Source organism: Helianthus annuus, chromosome 9, assembly GCF_002127325.2.
Source record: "Helianthus annuus cultivar XRQ/B chromosome 9, HanXRQr2.0-SUNRISE, whole genome shotgun sequence".
NCBI lineage: Eukaryota > Viridiplantae > Streptophyta > Magnoliopsida > Asterales > Asteraceae > Helianthus > Helianthus annuus.
In genome coordinates, this window is record NC_035441.2 from 34806030 (window position 1) to 34826880 (window position 20851).

The 20851-nt window shown below is 39.1% G+C and overlaps 1 protein-coding gene across 7 annotated transcripts in view; it reads left to right on the forward strand.

Moving 5' to 3' along the window:
• Positions 1–15021, forward strand: part of LOC118482026 (histone deacetylase 5-like) — a 31719-nt gene extending 16698 nt beyond the window's left edge. For 2 of the 7 annotated variants that reach the window (XR_004866900.1, XM_035977450.1), the window contains exon 4: positions 14591–15020. The gene's annotated coding sequence lies outside the window, so the exon portion shown is untranslated. Of the gene's footprint in view, positions 1–14552 lie in introns of all 7 variants that reach the window. The other 5 variants (XR_004866899.1, XR_004866895.1, XR_004866896.1 and 2 more) reach the window with 4 other exon arrangements.
• Positions 15022–20851: the final 5830 nt, after the last annotated feature.

Genomic DNA, 20851 nt, shown 5'->3' on the forward strand with positions numbered 1-20851 from the left:
CTGGTCGTTGCAGCCTGAGAGTTTGTGAATCATGTGGGAAGACTGGTCATACGAAGGATTTTTGTTGGGCTAGTGCTGGCCGGGGAGGCCAGGGAGGATTTGGGAATAGGAATAACCGTGGTGGTGCTGGGAACCGCCCACAAGGAAATCAGGGAGGTGATGGGAACCGTGTTAATCATGCTAACCAAGCGGGCGCCATGAATCAGAACCAGGGAAACCATCAAGCTGGAAACAATGGTGGGAACGGGCAGAGGCCCGGATGTTTCAATTGTGGAGATCAAGGGCATTTCAAGAAGAATTGCCCAGAGTTAAACCAGGCACGCGGAAGAGTGTTTAACATGGAAGCCAGGGAAGCGCGCCAGGATCCCAACGTTGTCACTGGTACGTTCCCTGTAAACCAACGCTATGCATCCGTTTTGTTTGATACTGGTGCCGATTATAGCTTCGCATCGTTAGAATTTAAGAACATGCTTGGTTTAGCCGCTAGTAAGTTAGATATTCCATACTCGATCGAATTAGCGAATGGGAAGTTAGTAGAAGCTAACGAAGTGATTCGAGGTTGCGTAATCGAATTGGGAGAGCGTGAGTTCGCTCTAGATCTACTACCCGTCCAGTTGGGAAGCTTCGACGTGGTAGTAGGGATGGATTGGTTATCGAGTAACAAGGCAGAGATAGTTTGTCACGAGAAGATTATTCGTATCCCGACCGATGATGGTGAGACCATTGTTGTTCATGGGGAAAAGCGTGAGACGCCGTTAAGGATGATTAGCTGCCTGAAAGCAAGGAAGTGTTTGAAGAAAGGATGTGTTGCTTTTCTAGCACACATTGTGGATAAGAAGGCTGCTGAGCCAAAGATCGAAGACATCCCTGTCGTGAGGGATTACCCAGAAGTCTTTCCAGAAGACTTGCCTGGCTTGCCACCTCAAAGGCAAGTGGAGTTTCGCATCGACTTAGTTCCAGGCGCTGCGCCTGTGGCTAAGGCACCTTATAGACTCGCTCCGTCTGAGATGCAAGAACTGTCGACACAACTTCAAGAGTTGTTAGACAAGGGTTTTATCCGACCAAGTTTCTCGCCTTGGGGAGCTCCAGTTTTGTTTGTGAAGAAGAAGGACGGGTAGTTTCCGTATGTGTATCGACTACAGAGAGTTGAACAAGCTGACAATCAAGAATAGGTATCCCCTGCCAAGAATCGATGATCTGTTCGACCAGCTTCAAGGTTCAAGCTTCTATTCAAAGATCGATCTTCGATCTGGATACCATCAGCTGCGGATACAGGAAGAGAGTATTCCGAAGACAGCTTTCAGAACTCGATATGGGCACTACGAGTTTCTGGTTATGCCGTTTGGTTTGACAAACGCACCTGCAGTGTTCATGGATTTGATGAACCGAGTTTGTAAGCCGTACTTGGATAAGTTCGTGATCGTATTCATCGATGACATCCTGATTTATTCGAAGACAAAGGCTGAGCACGAGCAGCATCTTAGAGCCATTCTGGAGCTGCTAAAGAAGGAAAAATTGTACGCCAAGTTCTCTAAGTGTGAGTTTTGGCTACGTGAGGTGCAATTCCTTGGGCACGTGGTGAATGGAGATGGAATCCACGTGGATCCCACCAAGATTGAGGCGATCAAAGACTGGGAAACGCCGAAAACGCCAACTGAGATTCGGCAATTCTTGGGTTTGGCTGGCTATTATCGAAGGTTCATCGAGAACTTTTCAAAGATCGCTCAACCGTTGACACTTCTCACGCAAAAGGATAAGAAGTTTGATTGGGGAATCAAACAGGATGAAGCGTTTCAGATATTGAAGGATAAGCTTTGTAACGCGCCAATCTTAGCTCTACCAGAAGGTACTGACGATTTCGTGGTATACTGCGACGCATCGCGTCAAGGATTGGGTTGTGTGTTGATGCAACGTCAAAAGGTTATCACCTACGCATCACGCCAACTGAAAGTGCACGAAAAGAACTATACCACGCATGATTTGGAGCTAGGCGCAGTGGTTTTTGCTTTAAAGATCTGGAGACACTACCTTTACGGTACGAAGTGTACAATCTTTACAGATCACAAGAGCCTCCAGCATATATTCAATCAGAAAGAGTTGAACATGAGGCAAAGACGATGGGTCGAGTTGTTGAACGATTACGACTGCGAGATCAAGTATCATCCAGGGAAGGCGAATGTGGTCGCTGATGCCCTAAGTCGTAAAGAGAGAATCAAGCCCATAAGGGTTAGGGCTATGGAAATGATAATTCAAACCGACCTTTCCTCACGCGTTCGTGCAGCACAGAAGGAAGCTCTCAAGGGGGGAAACCTTGAGGAAGAATATCTCCGTGGGATGGAGAAGATTTTGGTGCCAAACAGGGAAGGAACATTGTGTTTTGGGAAAAGGATTTGGGTTCCTCTGTTTGGTGGTTTAAGAGAGGTTATTTTTGATGAAGCTCACAAGTCACGGTACTCTATCCACCCTGGAGCGGATAAGATGTACCAAGATCTTAAGGATTATTATTGGTGGCCTAGGATGAAAGGCGATGTTGCTATTTACGTGAGCAAATGTTTAACTTGCGCCAAAGTTAAGGCGGAATACCAGAAGCCTTCGGGACTTCTGCAGCAACCAAAAATTCCCCAGTGGAAGTGGGAAGAAATCTCCATGGATTTTATTACGAAGTTGCCAAGGACGCCAAGAGGCCATGACACTATCTGGGTGATAGTGGATCGCTTAACGAAGTCAGCACACTTCTTGCCTATCCGCGAGAAGGATCATACAAGCAAATTGGCTGAAATCTATATGAGAGAGATTGTTACACGCCATGGAGTACCTCTCTCGATTATTTCCGATAGAGACGGGAGGTTCGTATCGAGGATATGGCAATCCTTCCAGGAAGCTTTTGGCTCCAAGCTGAATATGAGCACAGCTTTTCACCCGCAGACCGACGGCCAAAGTGAGCGGACGATTCAGACGTTGGAGGACATGCTGAGAGCATGTGTGATGGATTTAGGCGGTAGCTGGGATAAGCATTTACCCCTGGTTGAGTTTTCATACAACAACAGCTACCACACCAGTATTGGTGCCACGCCATTCGAAGCTTTATATGGACGCAAGTGCAGGTCGCCGCTCTGTTGGTCTGACGCAGGTGATAGACAATTAGTAGGTCCCGATGTAGTTCAGGAAACTACAGATAAGATCGCGCAAATCCGAGATCGCATTAGTGCGGCTCGTGACCGTCAGAAGACCTACGCAGACCTGAAAAGGAAACCTCAGGAGTTTGAGGTTGGGGATATGGTTTTGTTGAAGGTATCACCCTGGAAGGGTGTAGCACGCTTTGGGAAGCGTGGGAAGTTGAATCCACGCTACATTGGTCCTTTCAAAGTTTTGGAAAGAATTGGGACCGTAGCATACAAGTTGGATCTACCTGCCGAGCTGAATAATGTTCACGATACATTTCATGTATCTAATCTGAAGAGAAGTCCAACTCAAGTTAACATTGCCATTCCTACCGACGAAATCCATGTTGACGACACACTCCACTTCGTTGAAGAACCTGTCGAGGTCACGGATTGGAAAGTTAACAAGACCCGCTGGAGCAGTGTCAAGCTCGTCAAAGTTCGCTGGAATGCTAGACATGGTCCTGAGTTCACCTGGGAGCGTGAAGACCGAATGAAAGAGAAATACCCCCACTTATTTCCTGAAAACCCTGCTTCTACAAGCAGAATTTAAAATTTCGGGACGAAATTTATTTAACGGGGGGAGAATGTGACAACCCTCACAAAACCAGGTATCCGTACGACTTAATTAACTATTAATTATTGCCTAATTACTGTGCTTAACTGAGATTTCTGATAAACTGCTACCTGATTGTTGATACTTGTACATATCCGCATCATACTTTGATTTTTCCGTCACTACATTATTTATTTACTGAACTCTAGTGACAAACATGATGCACAAAAGCACAGTAGCATTTGAACGGATAACCTATTTGACATGCTGATATAGCCAGCATCAGGCAGACACTGCCTCTAAAGGCCTGATTGAGCCAGAAATATTTTACTACACCCGTAGTGTGTGTAGGAATACAAGGGTTGTATAATTGCGTCTCTAGGAATAAGATACAGAGATTGGATGTGCCAAAAACGTATTTTAAGCACAAAACACAGCACTTTTATCAACACACTAGCTTCTAGCTAATTAATAAAGTGCCAAAACATGAGGAATTATTCCTGACACTTTGCAGAATAAATTGTGTCGCTAAAAATATTATTTACAACGCTTAAAGGATTACTTAAGCACTTTAACGGATTACTATCCGACCGAACAACCGGACTATACCCGGAACATAAAAATATTGCCAAAAATATTATTAGCCTTTTTCTGAGCCAGTTAGGGTCCCTGGTTACCCTAACACCCGCTTTATAACGCATTAAACAACTAACGGGGTTAATCCCTAAAAGTAACCGACTTAAAGTAACTAAACTCTAACTGAACGATCAAGACCCAACCGGATACCCCCCCCCCCTAATGGGATCGGCCAACTAGAAAGGACAAGGGGAGTACAACTTTTTATTATTTTATTTGAGGTCGTGGATATCTAGAGCTTGAAACCGTTGGACGATGGAGCTAAATTTCTCTATAAATACCACACACACACACACACAAGACTCACACACAAACCAACATCACTCTCTCTCCCTCTTGCCCCCTCCATCTCGGCCGAACATACCCACCACCATCCATCCATTTTCGAGTTCGTGTCTTGCCATTCCAAGCATATACTAGTGTCGGGGATCACGCATAAGGAAGCCGGAAGCAAACGGAAGTTGGAGGACCACGTGCATTTGCTTTTATCCACGTCATTTCCGACTAGATTCTTCCCTAACCCCGAGCTAGAGGTATAACATTTAAAACTTGTTCTTGAACATATCTAAAGTGGTTAAAAGGATTTTTAACGGTTAAAAGTCGGTAACCCACCTTTTGAATCTAAAAAGTCTACTAAAACATGAAAATCGTTGGATAAAAGGTCACGTCTTGTGTAAATGTCGTAGTATTTGAATATGTTGGTTGTAGAGACCCGATCTACGATGTGGTGGCTCTTATCATCGTTTAACCCGACTTTGTTAAGATCCCGAATCTTGACATACACTTGTTTCTTTTGTACAAGGGTTAAAAGGTGAAACTCCACCACACGGGAAACATGAACTTGTGTAAAAGTGTTTTGACATGAAAAATAGTATTTATAACGAGCCGATCTACGTATGTACAAGTGGTATATTCGTAGAACCGGGTGTCGAGAAAATCATGTTTTATATAAGTTGGATAACATGATAACAAATATGATTTTTATAAACTACAAGTGTATAAATACTTGTGAAACGAAAGATCCGACAAAATAACAATTTTTATAAAAATTGTCGGGAAGTTGTAAAGAGTGATTTGTTCCAAAAACGGGGTTTTTGCAAGACTAAACTATTTTATACATAGATCCACTAAATGTAACGAGATCTACACAATAGTTTTAGAAAAAACTACAAGTTCATGTAATAATGTGATTTTACATACTAGTCTACGAGTTTAATGTGTTGAAACTAGTTTGAAGTATCGGAAATTGATTTGGTTGATTTGAAGAATTGCTGAAATGATTTTGTAAAAGAAAATGATACGCTTGAAAGCGTGGCCACCTCCAGTTACAGGGGAAACTCTAGCGAAATTTTCTAAAAATATAACATTTAGAATTATTTACAAGTGTTAAACTATTTTGAGATGTTTTCAAACTATATTTCGCCATGACTTTATTTATTAAATAATCGGAGGTGGGATTTTCACAGAAACTAAACGTGATAAATATATATTCGGTAAATATATTTTTCATCACACTGTTTATGATTATTTTGTGAAAATGTATAAATATTATTTTTAGAGTAAAAATAATATTTACTAACTTTGTCGAACCCAAAATAATACCAACGCCTATACGACAAACATATAAGTTACAACGGTAATCACTGTTACCACTATATCGCCAAAACGTAACTTACGCTTTATACGGAAATATTCACGAATGCGTATCTTGTCAACGTATTATTTTGGAAAGTATTATGCGAAGAGAAAATATAATATTTTTGAGAAAAATAATTATATTTTGGAATGAGAAATGAAATATATTAAGTGAGACTTAATATTATAAACGCACATGTATTAATTCCCCCATCTTTGGGAAGGAAAGTAAATTACCAAGTATATGCACGGAACGGTTGTCTAACCGTTTCCTGAAAAATTAAACTATAAAGCTAAAGCACGGCCATCCGTCTAATAGAATTAGCACATGTAGGTCGTTGCGCAGCAGTTGGATATTTGGATTACTTGGTATTGTGACGCACTCACTGTGAGTTCATGTCCCCCTTTTCTCTTAACTGTTTTCAGTTTTATAAACTGCGGGGGTGAAATACATGTTACGATGATTATGAATATGTTTATACACGGTATGGTTAGCGTAAGGAGGTTTGTTACTCAGATCATGTGAGTGGGTAGGCACAACTTGAGGGCATTAATCCTCGTAGTAGGACCGAGGGACAGGAGAGGTAGATCTATCTGGGTGTAGCGAGCCCAGCCCCAGGTCCAGCATAACGGACCTCGGGGTGACTTAGTGCCCGACGCATAAATCCGCTAGGTTTGAGTCATCCTTACTTGCACTTCACACATATCAATGGCCTTGCAAACCATTGGTGATCTCTTTTTCCTTATTTGCTACATACCAGGTTTTTGATAAAGATAAAGGTTTGTTTATGCACCTTCGCATGAACTCGCTCAACATTATTGTTGATTTTTCAACTTACATGTATTTCAGGGAATTAACGATCTGGCGCGGTATGGCTTGTTTTCCGCTGCATTAGGCCCGAGATCATCCAGGGTTCGAGGCTTGTGACTCTTTCCTGGACAAGTCACAGTCCTTGAATCATGTTTATGTTAAGTTTGCATTTGTAATGTTTAGACAAGTTGTGGTTGTTGGGTGTTTAACCCATTAAGACAATGTTTTACTCTTTTATTTTAATGGATGATCTTGCATATTTTTAATTCATATAGCTTGTTATGATTAAGCTATGGTATTAAGAAGTCACACCAAATTAACCACGCTTCCGCAAAGCCAGGGTGTGACACTGGCCTCCCCGGCCAGCACTAGCCCAACAAAAATCCTTCGTATGACCAGTCTTCCCACATGATTCACAAACTCTTAGGCTGCAACGACCAGAGTGATGTCGTTGGCATGAGTTGCACTTGGGTTGTGCACCCATGTATCCCTTCCCTTTCCTTTTACTACCAGCTGTATCTGGCGCTGGCGCGTTCGATTCCCCTTTCTTAACCACCATCCCGGTGCCCTGCTTGAAATTCGAAAATTTTCGCTTGTTTCCACCTGACGACTCCACATGAGTCTCTTTCTTCTTCGGCTCGACTTCATCAAACTTGTTCAACCGAATTGCCTCTTCGGTGAGAGCCACACTCAAATCAATGGCTTCAGTGATAGTTGCTGGTTTGGAAGAAGTCACCATGCTGATTATTTGAGGAGCCAATCCCCAAATGAAGCGTTCAATCCTTTTGAACTCCGGTGTAACCATGTAGGGTACCACATGCGACAAATCGTGGAACCTCTGAACATACTCAGCTATCTTGGGACCTTCCATCTTCAGGTGCCAGAATTCGGTCTCTAACCTCTGGATTTCAGCGCGAGAACAGTACTTTTTGCGCATGAGTTCTTTCAACTCAGTCCACGTCAGTGCGTAAGCAGCAGCTTCGCCAAGGGTCTGGACCTGTAGATTCCACCAGGATAGGGCTCCATCCACAAATAGCCCTGAGATGTAAGTGACTTGTTGATCTAGCGCGCATTTGCTCATGCGAAGTACGGACTCGGTTTTCTCAGCCCAGTGGACGAAAGCAACAGCACCCCCTGTGCCATCGAAGTTTATGGGCTTGCAGTCCAAGAATTGTTTGTAAGTACACCCATGCGGTGGATTGTTGTTGTTGCCCGTGTTGCCAGAGTTGCTTCCGCTCGTTCCTCCCTGAGAGGCAGCATATTGAGCAATAGCAGCAGCAATAACTTGCTGTAGTTCGTCCTGAGTAGTAGGCATTGGCTGAGGCTGTCGTCGTGGCGCCATCTTCTAAAGATGTGTATGTTGGTCAGGCCATAATAAAGCGTACGTATATAGTAATAATAATAGCACATAACATCTCATGTTATCAATATATCACACACAACATCCCATGTCCCAACATCCCATGTCGCAAATATCATACATACAACATCCCATGTCCCAACATCCCATGTCGCAAATATCATACATACAACATCCCATGTCCCAACATCCCATGTTGCAAATATCATACATACAACATCCTATGTCCCAACATCCCATGTCACAAAAATATAAATAAGAAATCAAGTGCATCAGATATGGTGAGAATACCGCGATTGCTACATATATCGAGACCATAAAGTGTAGTAAGTGTGTCATACAACCATCAATCAAATAGGGGCTACATCACCCCTGTACAAAACTATATCATATCAGTATCTCATACATCAGGTACATCAAATAGGTATCAACAAAAGTCAGAAATCATCAGATGGTCTCCAAAAGGCTGTGCAGTCACAATCGCTATCGTCTCACCATCGTCTACCACTATGGTACCGATGAGCTCTATGCGGATGGGGGTGGAGGAGGGGGAAAGTGAGTGTAGAGCAAGCGGCGTAAATGAAGCCAATCCTCCTCCATCGCCTGCTGAGTGCGAATAACAGAAGCGATCTGCTGCTCCAAAGTCGTAAGTCGGGCAGCAAAGTCCGGGGGTAGTGATCAAAAAGGCTGAAAAGATGAAGATGTCTGACCATGATGTGGACCTAGCGATAGCTGAGCTCTCTCGAGCTCCTGGAGTCGCTGTGTATGGGACTCATGCTGGTGGACAAAGGACATCAAGACGTCCTCTATGGTATGTCCCATATGGTATGGATGATATGGATCAGTGGGTGGCATCGGAGAGGAAGATGACCAAAGCAGTGGCGTGCTGGTGGGATCGAATGGTGCTATATGAACAGAAGATGGAACAGGTGTCATCTGAGGTACGAAAGGCATAGGCATCGGTATGTGCCCAAAAGGGTGGGCTGAAGAGCCCTCTCCAGGCCCCGCTGGAGGTACAAACGGTGGGATCTGAAATGAAAAATCAGTATGCTGTGCATCAGTGTGATGTGGTGGAAACGGTGGAACATCCTCGTCAGCAGGTATCCAACCGTGCTGAGCGTCATCATCGGGTGGATCCATATGCTCTGCAAATAGAGCGTGCTTAGGCTCGAGGGGTACAGGATCAAACGGAGCAATGACAGGATCAACGGGTGCAACATGCTCAACTGGGTGGTCAACAGGGATATCAGCAATCAAAGGGGGATCAACAAAAGGTGGATCAACAACAGGATCATCAGCTATAGCATGATCATCAGCAATCAAAGGAACATCACCAACAGGTGGGTCAGCCAAAACGGGCTCAATAGGAACGTCAGCATGTACCAAGTCATGCTCATGCACAGGATCGAGAGCAGCTGCCTGCTCTGGGGCCAAGGCAGGCTCTGGGTCATCAAAAGCCATATCAAAATCAAACTCCGGAACAAAGGGATCAACAGGATCAACGGGATCAACAGGGTCCTCCATATGCTGGTCCATAGGAATATACTCAATATCGCGGTCAGGATCAAATCCTGGAGGAAAAACGGGATCAGAATCCTCAATGTCGTCGTGCTCGAACACAAAACTCGGGATGGGTGCGGCAGAAGATGCCTGATCAGGGTCCGAGTCATGTACAAAATGCTGCGTACTCACCTCGTGAGACGGTGCAGATGCCACAGACTCAAAGGAGTCCGGGACTGGCGAATGGGCGGGCGAGTCCTCAACTGGAGCACCAGCAATCATCAAAAGATCGCCAGCGGGAAGAGGGGCTGCATCAGGGATCTCATCCTCGTAAGGCTCGTCCTCAAAGAGATCAATGTCGCCGTCAGCCTCGGCGTCGGGTAGCAAGTCGTATGCTGGATACGAAGCAAGGGGTATGGGAGCTGGAATCGCTACCAAGGGAAGATACTCAGCAGGTGGGTCATCGATAGGCTCATAAGCACCCTCGGGTAGAGCGAAGGGCTGGAAGTCATCATCATCGATGCTGGTGAAGTCGGAGGTATGCACCTCGTGCTCTGAAGACACAATGTCGTCTGATACTAAGGGTAAAGGTCCGGTGGTATCTGAATCACCCGTGGCTGGTGAGTCCATGGGTCTGTAACATAACACAATCATACACAAAAATCAGTAAATCAGGTAATCACACAAGTTACCAAGTAATAATCACATAATCCTCCTAGTCCCACTAGCCTCCCAGCCTCCCAGACTGTCCTTCCTAGTCCCACTAGCCAACTTCCCAGCCTCCCAGACTGACTCCCTAGTCCCACTAGCAAACTTTCCCAGCCTCCCAGACTGACTCCCTAGTCCCACTAGCAAACTTTCCCAGCCTCCCAGACTGACTCTTAGTCCCACTAGACAACTACCTCGATCCACTAGATCGAGCCTCGGCCTCCCAGACCGAGCCTCAGTCTCCCAGACCGAGCCTCAGCCTCCCAGACTGAGCCTAAAAATAATAAATAAAATATGCTCAACATTTGTTTATAAAAACGTTTTGGATCTGGACTTAAGTGGTATGCAGTAAAAATGTTTTCGTGAGAGCCCTAGTGATCATAGTCTAGACTCGAGAAGGAATCCTAGTTCGCTATGATCAGAGCTCTGATACCAAGCTGTCACACCCTGGCTTTGCGGAAGCGTGGTTAATTTGGTGTGACTTCTTAATACCATAGCTTAATCATAACAAGCTATATGAATTAAAAATATGCAAGATCATCCATTGATAATAATAATTAAAACATTGTCTTAACGGGTTAACACCCAACAACCATAACTTTGTCTAAACATTACAAATGCAAACTTAAAGTAAACATGGTTCAGGGACTGTGACTTGTCCAGGAAAGAGTCACAAGTCTCGAACCCTGGATGACCTCGGGCCTAATGCAGCGGAAAACAAGCCATACCGCGCCAGATCGTTAGTTTCCTGAAATACATGTAAGTTGAAAAATCAACAATAATGTTGAGCGAGTTCATGCGAAAGTGCGTAAACAAACCTTTATCTTTATCAAAAACCTGGTATGTAGCAAATAAGGAAAAAGAGATCACCAATGGTTTGCAAGGCCATTGATATGTGTGAAGTGCAAGTAGGGATGACTCAAACCTAGCGGATTTATGCGTCGGGCACTAAGTCACCCCGAGGTCCGTTCAGCTGGACCTGGGGCTGGGCTCGCTACACCCAGATAGATCTACCGCTCCTGTCCCTCGGTCCTACTATGAGGATTGATGGCCTCAAGTTTCCGCCTACCCACTCACATGATCTAAGTAACAAACCTCCTTACGCTAACCATACCATGTATAAACATATTCATAATCATTGTAACACGTATTTCACCCCCGCAGTTTAGAAAACTGAAAACAGTTAAGAGAAAAGGGGGACATGAACTCACAATCAGTGCGTAGCTAAATCAAGCACTCCAAATGTCCGAAAGCTGTGCAACGACCTACATGTGCTAATTCTATTAGACGGATGGCCGTGCTTTAGCTTTATAGTTTAATTTTCGGGAAACAGTTAGACAACCGTTCCTTGTATATATTTTGTAGTTAATTTCCTTCCCAAGGATGGGGGAATTAATACATGTGTGTTTATAATATTAAGTCTCACTTAATATATTTTATTTCTCATTCCAAAATATAATTATTTTTCTCAAAAATAATATATTTTCTCTTCGTATAATATTTTCCAAAATAATACGTTGACAATATCCGCATTTATGAATATTTCCGGATAAGGCGTAAGTTACGTTTTGGCGATTTAGTGGTAATAGTAATTACCGTTGTAACTTATATGTTTGTCGTGTAGGCGTTGGTATTATTTTGGGTTCGACAAAGTTTATAAATATTATTTTTACTCTAAAAATAATATTTATATATTTTCACAAAATAATCATAAACAGTGTGGTGAAAAATATATTTATCGAATAAATATTTATCACGTTTAGTTTTTGTGAAAATCCCACCTCCGAATATTTGTAAATAAAGTCATGGCGAAACGTATTTTGAAAACATCTCAAAATAGTTTAACACTTGTAAATAATTCTAAGTGTTAGATTTTTAGAAAAATTTCGCCAGAGTTTCCCCTGTAACTGGAGGTGGCCACGCTTTCAAGCGTATCATTTTCTTTTACAAAATCACTTCAACAATTTCTTTAAATTAACCAATCAATTTCTGATACTTCAAACCAGTTTCAATACATTAAACTTGTAGACTAGTATGTAAAATCACATTATTACATGAACTTGTAGTTTTTTCCGAAAATCTTAATGTAGATCACCTTATATTTAGTGGATCTATGCATAAAATAGTTTAGTCTTGTAAAAACCCCGTTTTTGGAACAAACCATTCTTTACAACTTCCCGACAACTTTTATAAAAATTGTTATTTTGTCGGATCTTTCGTTTCACAAGTGTTTATACTATTGTAGTTTGTAAAAATCATATTTGTTAACTTGTCATCCAACTTTTATAAAACATGATTTTCTCGACACTTGGTCCTACGAATATACCACTTGTACATACGTAGATCGGCTCGTTTTAAATACTATTTTACAAGTCAAAACACTTTTACACAAGTTCATGTTTCTCGTGTGGTGGAGTTTCACCTTTTAACCCTTGTACCAACAAAAACAAGCTTATGTCAAGATTCGTGATCTTAACAAAGTCGGGTTAAACGATGATAAGAGCCACCACAACGTAGATCGGGCCTCAATAATCAACATATTCGAATACTACGACTTTTACACGCGTTATAAGCTTTTAACCAACAATATTCGAGTTTTAGTAGCCTTTAAAGATTCAAAGCGCATGATTCCAACTTTTAACCGTTAAAAATCATATTAACCACTTTAGATACGCTCGAGAGTGAGTTTTAAATGTTATACCTCTAGCTCGGGGCTAGGGAAGAATCTAGTCGAAAATGGCGTGGATAAAAGCAAATGAACGAGGTCCTTCAACTTCCGCTTGCTTCAAGCTTCCTTATACGCGATCCTCGACACTTGTATAAGCTTGGAACTTGCAAGACGAAAACCGAAATGGATGGATGTGGGTGGGGGGTTACGGCCAAGAAGAGAGGGAGAGCAAGAGAGAGTGAGTTGGGTGTTGGTGAAGTGGTGACAAGTCTAATGTGTTTAGTGTGCATTTTATAGACAAAAACTTGATCATCGTCCAACGGTTCTTGTGTCGTCTAGATATCCACGAAATCAAATAAATAAATCAAAAGCTTGTACTTCCTTGTCACATCAAGGTGGCCGATCCCATTAGGGGGAGGGGGTATCCGGTCGGATCTCGATTGTTCAGTTAGTGCTTGGTTACATTAAGTAGGTTACTTTTAGAGATTAACCCCGTTAGTTGCGTGACGCGTTATAAAGCGGGTGTTAGGGTAATCAGGGACCCTAACTGGCTCAGAAAAAGGCTAGTAATATTTTTGGCAATATTTTTATGTTCCGGGTATAGTCCGGTTGTTCGGTCGGATAGTAATCCGTTAAAGTGCTTAAGTAATCCTTTAAGCGTCGTAAATAATATTTTTAGCGACACAATTTATTCTGCAAAGTGTCAGGAATATTTCCCCATGTTTTGGCACTTATTTAATTAGCTAGAAGCTAGTGTGTTGATAAAAATGCTGTGTTTTGTGCTTAGAGTACGTTTTAGGCACATCCAATCTCTGTATCTTATTCCTAGAGACGTAGCTATACAACCCTTGTATCCCTACACACACTATGGGTGTAGTAAAATATTTCTGGCTCATTCAGGCCTTTAGAGGCAGTGTTTGCCTGATGCTGGCTATATCAGCACGTTCAAATAGGTTATCCGTTCAAATGCTACTGTGCTATTGTGCATCATGTTTGTCACTAGAGTTCAGTAAGTAAATAATGTAGTGACGGAAAATCAAAGTATGATGCAGATATGTACAGGTATCAACAGTCAAGTAGCAGTTTATCAGAAATCTCAGTTAAGCACAGTAATTAGGCAACAATTAATAGTTAATTAAGTCGTACGGATACCTGGTTTTGTGAGGGTTGTCACATTTTCTTTGTGACAATCTTTTGGTGAATATGCATTTCGTATGTCTGATTTCTTTGGTTGGGTTACATTAATGGTTTATTCCATTGTGTATGCTTTCGGTTTGCGATTAACAATTCTGTGACTTTCTTCAATCTTCGATCACAACCTCGAATACTTAGAGCCTACCGGTTCTTATTCCAATCCTTTTTTGTAGGGATATTCCAGGAATTTAAGTTCTTACATGTTAATCACAAAATAATAACTTTATCACATATCAGTTGTATAAATACTTCATAGATGCTTCTATTGGTTATGGCTTCATGAATTTCTAATTGCAGATGACTTCATAAATTTCTAATTGTAGATCTCAATACTGGTTTTTGGTTATTTGGATGTTCTTAGAATGATGCACGAGATGGAGGATGACCATGTTGAAGATATGGAGGTTGAAGTACTATCTTCAATGTGAACAGAAGACATTGATTAAGCTAGAAAGAAATTTCAATGTTAATCTCCATAAGCTTGAAAAAAAGTTCAATGTAATATTTTCAGTCCTTTTGCGTTCATATTAGATAAGGTATAAACGTGTAGTTACTAGATGTTGAATTCTCTACCACGGGACCATGTTCACTCAGGTATATTATATGTACATTTGTTTTATCTATAATGGGTAGATGCGAAAAAACAAGCAGGACGGGCTACGGGCAGGTCGGATAACGGGTCACTTTGGGTTTTATAAAGCTCAAAACGACCCAAGCTATAATGTAGCTCACTTAGTAAATGAGCTCGAGCTTGAGCTTCAGTGCCGAGCTTGACTACGTTCATGACCATAAATCAGTCATTTGTTTATATTAAAAAAATGTTTTTATCTTGGATGATAAATATATAATTGCATAATCCACTTTTGTTTTTTTGTGTAAATATTGGTAAAAATACCTATGTAATTGCACAACCGTTGAAAGATGTTTTGTGTTAAGCTATCTCAATAACTTATTCCCTTTAAAGCAATATTGTTTTATCTTTCATGAGTTGGTGACATCATATGTGTGTTGTTACTTGCTAAATTAATATATTGTTTTCACCAAATATGAGTGAAGTATTGGAAAATTCTAATTTAATCAAAGTGAACTTACTTAATATATGATCATTACCACTATGAAATCACAATTTCAAAATTATAGTCTGGAACAGTTTCAAGGTCAACTAACAATTCAGTTTCACAAAAATGATGCGACAATTTATCACCAAAATATCTGGTACAGTGGAACTTGGTTTCCAAAAGCCTAAAAGAAGTTAAAAATAGGGCATTATATATAAAAACTAGAATTACGACCCGCCTCATTACGGCGGGAATTCTTTAGCTATAACTAAGTCGATTTAGGACGCGCACGTTATGTTGAACTTGTCAAACAAGAAAAAAAATAGATGATGTAAAAACGTTCACCTACACACGCACGTTGCGTTATATTAACTCGCAAAATTTAGAACGAAACTTAAAAACGCTAAACCAAAGATGCATGTTGTGATGTGTTAAGTCACAAAATTTAGAACGAAGCATAAAGCGAAAATTTTGCGGAAAATGAAAACTATAAAGGTACAAAGTTGAAAGTAAAAAGGGTTGTGAGAACAGATTAAAAAGTTTTGTGTTTAAAGTAAAAAACAAATAGATAGTTTTAGGTTAAAAGTAATTTATGAAATAATTTTGGGTGAAAAGTAAAAAAAAATCATTTTTTTTTTGAAAAAACCCCAAAGACAAGGTTACAGCAACCATCTGCATAATCATTTTTTCTTTGAAAAACTCCCAAAGCCAAGATTACAACACATAAGTAAAAAAATAAAAGTGGTTAAATCGCAAAAGATGACAACTTTTGAATTAGAAGTGGAAAATCAAATTAATCAAAGGGGTTAAATTGTATAAGATGGAACTTTTTGAATTAGAAGTGACAAATCAAATTAATCAAAGGGGTTAAATTACCAAAGATTAAAACTCTAAACTTAAATTGTTAAAGAATAAAACTTTAGGGTTAAAAAAAGAAAAATTCCAATTATTTTGAAAAACACCCTAAGCCAAAATTACAACTCATATATGCATAAAGATGTTGCTTCTTTATAATGTTTAATAAATAGGCGTCCCATTAGCTTATGCATTGGTCTTTTAAACTAATAAAATAATAATGGGTCGAGTATTTCAAAAGTCACCGCATTGTATTTTTAATTTATAACTAGGGAATTTCTCTGCGCGTTGCGGTGGTATGTGACCGCGAGCATTCGATGGGTATTGGTTCAATTCGTTACAGTACTTGTGCGATACATACACTCGCTCGGTATACAAACCAACGTGTGCTTTACATCATCCAAAAACAATAAAAACAACACTAATACTGACACCAATGTTGGAATAGTATCGATTAGTTTAGATCGTCATGGTACTGTTACCAATACACATTTATCGCCGCGGATAGAGTTGTATAAAGGAAATATTATCGAAATCAAAAACCATAAATATGAATCTAAGTACTGAGTGCTTTATTCCTATATGATAACATGATAATATTGAGTAATATCAAACAATATTTATATACATATAGAGAGAGAGAGAGAAATGAAACTAATAGTTATACACAAAAGAAATATATAAGTTATATATTAAAAGACTTTATTATTCATCACCATTTTGAAATAATATGTATAATACATCTAAAGTGAAAGTGTATTGTATAATATGTCATATCGTACGAGCATACGAGCTTTGAAGTCCGCACGTTAAAAACTCCATATATAAAATCCCGCATGTTGTAAAGGATAAAAAAACCCGCAAGTTAAAAAAACACATGTTGAAAATGAAAAAAGCGCATGTTTTATAAAAAAAATGCATGTTATAAAAAAACCGGCATGTTCTGAATAAAAAGCCGCATTTGTAACTCAATCTCGTACGCATCGTGCATTAACACATATTCTACGTTAACGAACCTCTACATCTAAAATCATCTTTATTAAAAACACATGTTGGAGGTGAACAACGTAAGAAAGTGACACGATAGATTAAGAAAGTGACGCGATAGATCACTGATAGTGTGGATTTGAAGTGTGGGATCAGCAATCCAGCTCAGAAGGCTTGTTTTTCCAAGTTTCCGGGTTGAGTTTGAAATTGTTTGATGTTTTATATCATCTAACACTAAGATTGATTCATATACCATTAAAGATGCTTAGAGATTTCGTATGGGGTGTTTAATGAATTGTAACTTTTGGTGCAAATATCAATTCTGGTGATATACAAATCGAATTGAAAATTGAAATTTTGAGGTTTGGATTGGATTGATTTTTGAGCAAACTTGTGGATGCATATGCATAGAGTTTGATTGATGAATATAAGCTGTTTTACTTTAATAAGTATAAATTGTGCATCTTTTTTTCTTGATTGAGAAGGAATCCTAATGTTTTTGTTCATTGATTTGTTCAAAGTACGCCCTGTCATGTTTCTTGAATCATTTAGAAAGATCTATGGGGTTACGTTTATTCTCTATTCCTAATAATTTGTTCTTTACCTCTTGTCAATAATTTGATGAGTCTTAGCTCAAGTAGAGATATAACATATTTATTAAAATATTAAGTACTTCCATCATCAACCACACACGATCGCCTTTTGCGATGTTGAACATCATAAAAATTCAACCCTAAAAGAGTAATATAACATAATTAAAAAACAAACAATATAACATTTTCTATGGGTTACGTAACAACTTTTAACTCATATCTCAATAATAATTAAAAGGTAATAGCTTTACACGAAAACTATGAATACACATGTAGACAAACTTAGGATACTGATGAAACGAAACAAATAAATTATTTTCAGAAGCGAAAAAAGATACTAACGGCTTTCAATATGTTGTTTGTGTACCTTTTATTATTGAAAACTAAATTCTCCTAACCCGGGATGTTCCCGGGTGATAGCCTAGTACTGAACTAAATAAGTTTGAGACTATCATGCTTGCAGTTTCGCTATATATATTTTTTTCTAAAACAAACCATTTCAACTCAAACCCATTATGATTAGCTACCTCACACTTCAAATTCAACCCAAATCCATTTCGGGCAGAAACTAATTTGACCCAAACCAGTTATGACCTGTTACTTGACCCACCTGACTCTTTCAACCCAAACCACTTCGAACATAATCCATGTTTCATTCGAACCTATTACAATCAGTCACTCGACCCGATTCTTATACATAAAAATACCCAATGTTGAAGTAACCAAAACCAGTTTGACAAACCCCTAGTCTACAATTTAGAAGTCAAATAATTAGTTCATCTCAAAGTGCTCTATGAGTTCATATATTTGCAAAATTTTTGGAACATGTATATCTGATATGTGTGAACACTTCAAAAGGTTAACAAAATGAATTATTTAATTATATTTATGTTTACCCTGAGCTTACCCAAAATCGCAAAAACCATCGTTACAAAATTAGAAAAAAGTCCAAAATAAGAGCAACAATAACCATAAAGATAAACATTAGGCGATTTCCAATAAACAACAATTAAGAAAGCTAACCTTCACCAGCCACAAAAGAGCCAAAATGTCAGAGGCAAAAGCAAAATTGTCAACCCATATTATCTGTTGAACGAACAAAGGCGGTAAAAAGGAAGAACATACGCAACAATGGAGAAAAAAGATGGGTAAAACACCTTATGCTTCGTTGGTGTTTTGGGTGTCGTTTCAGTCACATCGACTATCTTACAATCACTTCACAGTGAAGTTTTCAAACCTGACCCTTGTAACTAAACGTGCTCACGGGTCCGACCTGAAACCTGACCCAAACTTTTTAAGACTAAACCCAATTGAAATTTAAAAACTTAATTGAAAGTAGAATATTGTACTTACATAAAGTTTCTAAGTTGGACATCAAAGGCCTACATTCTTATTTGGCTCCTTTCATGTTCAGCACCTAAAAAATTGGAAACCAATAAATCCCAACATTCAACTTGACTTTTAAGGTTAACATATGAACTTTTCAATTCCAAAGTTATTTAACATTTTTTTTATAAATTCAAACATATCACCGAAATTCCACACACAGCCAATTCTACATGTAACGACTCGGACAATCTTAATCCTAAATCCTAATCACAATCACTTTTCCAAACATCAAAACTTATTCTAATGAATCCCTAAAAAAAGAACTTCAAATGAATAAAGCAAAAGCCCTAAAAGAAGTAATACCTGATGACCAAATTTGCCATAAGCGGCTTTAATATCTTTAATGGTGGCAGATTTAGGAACACCAAGAGTAGAATAATTATCAGCAGCCACAAACACCATGAACCCATTACAACGTTTGTCGTACAACTTCTTTTCAAATTGCGAAGACGATGAAATGGAGATACAATAATATAATACGTATATTAGAAAGAAGATTACAAATTTTCATTAATTCAATGAGAAAACAAACCCTAAAAACTATTTAACATAAAAATTGAGGTTCAAAAGTAGAATTGAAACAGAGGACTAACCAGATTTTTGAAGATGATGAAGGCGATGACGAAGAAGAGAATGTAAAGGATCTCAAACTCAGTGAATCGAACGAACCGAAACACCGAGTCAACAGCCCGAGTTAGTACTGATTCGTCGTCTCTTCTTCTAGCGGTACCTGATCGCTTCCCCATATCTGCAATCTCAATTCATAATTGGATATTTTGGTAATCGATCGCTTATCAATTAGGGTTTTTGAATGTCAAGAAGGATGAAATAAAAATGGGAAATAAGAGAGAGATGGCAGAAGAAACTTACATGAGAAGGAGAATAGAGGAAAATGTTTGGCGCCCAAGAGAGAATTATCTGGCTTAAGAGGATGTCCATATCAACAAAATGATTGGCTAAAAATAAACCATGTGGCTAAGATGTATTCTTTTAATATAGTAGATAGATTTGTCACTATAGTTTAAAACATAAACAAATGTCACTATCAACTTTCTCGATCATATAATAACATATGAATCTTTATTACTCGTAAATGAGCTTTCTTATACTAATAAATCTTGTTGCTCAAGAAAATATAACATGCATCTTGAGAGTTTTAGTGTCATGTTAATTTGCAAATAATATCTTTTACCACACAAATATTTCATAGAATCAAATCACATATTTAAATATCAACTAGCAACTAAAAGGCTTATACAATTGCAATAACAATGATATACAACAAAATTAACTAAGTAGTTGTCATATTATAACATATTATCATATAAACATGTGCATTATTGTAAATTCATTAACAGAATTGCACTAATGATTATCTTCAAATATAACTATTAGACATCACCTTTTAGTACAAATTGTATTTTGGTAGTCATCATAAATTGTATAAATACTAATAACAAAAACTAATTAATGGACCAATCAAAACTCATAACCATAATAATAAAAGCACATAATTTTTTTTTTTGAACGGCCGACAAAAATATTTTATTCAATGTAGCAAGGAGCTACCACCAAACATACAAAGTATTCACCACCAACAAACAAATAAAAAACAAACCAGACTACATGAATTCTTTATCAACCAACCTTAAATCTACACCAATCTTCCCATGTTAATGACGCCACTTTTGACCGATTTTTCACCCATAAAAACGCCATTGCTTTCACTTCATCTAGAGT